Here is a 3,032-nt window from a genome sequence, read left to right on the forward strand (position 1 = left end):
TTGCGTTAGACATATGGATCACATCAGAGCTGATTAATACATCTAAGTGATTAAAGCTTACATACCAAAAGAATGGCTTTACAAAAGTGTCACATGCGACACGAGCCATATACAAAATAACAATGCCTAAGCATACACATGAATGCTCTACAAAAGTGGGCTATCAACTAGTCCAACAAAATAAACGCCCAATGTATCCAAGCCTCAGACACCGTGGTAACCTAGATACATGGCCACAGGGTCATCGTCTATTGTCCCTTCACCTGCATGAAGAACATCGTCTGCACCCTGGGAATCACCACCACTCATGATACAGGCAGAATTATGAGCCCTCCGTCTCCATAAAGTAGAGATGCTCAGTAGTATAAAACTTACTAGTTTTATCAAAAATAACAATTGAACTTTGTTCACACTTACAAGATACATAGCTCAACGATAAAATATAGGTAAATCATCATGCAATGTCTAGCCATAACAATATACATATATGTTCCGTCCCATACCAGTCACATATGCATATTGATACGTCTAGTGTAAAAATCATGCAAATCCAATCATCATCATCATACAATCATATAATATGCATGCTTATGCTCATGCTCATCATCTTGTGCTAGTTCCATTGTGAGGCTAACTCTCGGTAGCAAGACAATACTCAATCACCACTAGAGTTATACATGAGGCCCGCTCAACGGTAGTGAGACCATACTCAATCACTACCGGAGTCATACATGTGGCCAGCTCAACGGTAGTGAGACCACACTCAATCACCACCGGAGTCATCACCCCGTTTTTCATTATGCATTGGGCCAACTTCACGGTAGCGAGACCATACTCAATCACCACCGGAGTTGTCACCCCGTTTCCGTTATGCATGGGCTAGCTCTACGATAGTGAGACCATACTCAATCACTATCGGAGTTGAACCCCGTTTTCCATTATGCATTGGGCCAACTTCACGGTAGCGAGACCATACTCAATCACCACCGGAGTTGTCACCCCGTTTCCGTTATGCATGGGCTAGCTCTACGATAGTGAGACCATACTCAATCACTATCGGAATTGAACCCCGTTTTCCATTATGCATTGGGCCAACTTCACGGTAGCAAGACCATACTCAATCACCACCGGAGTTGTCACCCTGTTTCCGTTATGCATGGGCCAGCTCTACGATAGTGAGACCATACTCAATCACTATCGGAGTTGAACCCCGTTTCTGTTACATTGCTCATACCATGATCATGCTTATGTCGACGAATCATTAAACTCATGTGCTATCATAACTTATATCATAAAATCATAGAATCATGTCATAAACCATGTAAACCAACCAATGCTCATAACAACATAATCATCTCATTATCTTGCAAACCCATAAAGTTCACAGAAACATTTCATCAAACATTCATCCAATCATCATCTCATGAAGCATCATCACTAGTCATAGTATCTCAAAACATCATACATCAATCGTTCAACCAAAACATCTTTTATACTTTAAAAATGGTATCTTTTTACCCAGTAAGTAAAATACTTACCTTGTTCGCTTGAGTACCCTCCGGTGAACTCTTGACTCAGTCGCGATACACCTAAGCATTTACAACATAAACACATAATTAAGCTTTATCCTTAGCTTAACAACTCATACTCTATAAAGATACTTGAGCACTACAAGTATCACGCTCTATTAGTTAACCCAAATTTATAATACTCATAGACACTTACAATGTCATATTAGAGCCTAAACCCCATAGGTATCAATTTCCATGGAATCCCATAAAAACCTAGGATTAATTAACACTTTAAATGTAATTAACCCATAAATAGCATTCCTAGTGTTTACTTACCAAAAGCCCAAAATTAATTCAAACTATATAAAATTAGGGTTTATGTCCATACTTTACTAATAAGTAAAATTGGAGTTTCAACCCATTAATTTAACACCCAGTGCTTGAATCATGCATAGCAATCTACTACACATAAAAGCCCCACCTTAATTTTAGGAATTAGGTTTCTTATCAAATTTCCTCAATTTTCGGACCTAATTTAAAATCCCCTAAATCATTATGATTTCAAGCTTGATATCCAGTGGGTAGAACAAAACTTTAAAGAGAAACTAAAGATTTTAACAATATAACAAAATCCCATTCAAGAACCCTAACTTTTGGACCCAAATCAAAGCCCCACAAATCCACACAATTTCTACCTTCTAATCTCACAATCATAACGAAAATTACAAGAAAAGACTAAAGTTTTTACCTCACAAGCACCCTTGGCCGAAACTCCCTAAAATTTCATCACTTTCCTCTTCTTTTCCTTTCTTTTCTTTTTTTCTTCTTCTTCTTTCTTTCTCACGGCCAGCAGCACTTCTCTCTCTCTCTCTCTCTCTCTCTAAATCTGCAGCATTTTCTCTCTCAATCTAGGCCATATATGTGTGTGAGTGGAAGGAGAAAGAGTGAGACAAAGGGAGAATGGGAAAAGGAGGGGGACTGCTGCGTGAGATGGGGTGGGGGTGAGGGAGAAAAGAAAGAAAGGAGAAAAAGAAAAAGAGGATGGGGGGAGGGCTACTGCACGTGGGACTCACCAAAAAGGCTTGCCTTTTTAGCATTATCTTTCTATTTTAATGCCCACAACTATTTAAAATTGTAAGATTTATCCAAATATATAATTATTAACCACACTAAGACTTATTATCACACAAACACTATTATTAGTTAATCTCTTTATCACTTAAAACTTATATTACATAAATATATCATCGTTAAATAATGTTGCTATTATATTATCATCTCACAAATTATTATTATCATATCTAGTATTCTAAATCATCCCATGTGCGATTTATCACATTAATTAATTTAGATTACTATAAAGTTATTAATAACAAACTTAATAATTATCTTGGGCGTTACAGGTTCGGTGTTTGAAATCTACGTCAATTTAATTGCCGTAAAGATTACATCCGGCTCTTATTGACTTGATTCTTCTTTACAATACAAATTGCCATATTTCTAGGAAAATTGTGGTAAATG

Source organism: Corylus avellana, chromosome ca2 (assembly GCF_901000735.1).
Source record: "Corylus avellana chromosome ca2, CavTom2PMs-1.0".
In the NCBI taxonomy this organism is placed as follows: domain Eukaryota; kingdom Viridiplantae; phylum Streptophyta; class Magnoliopsida; order Fagales; family Betulaceae; genus Corylus; species Corylus avellana.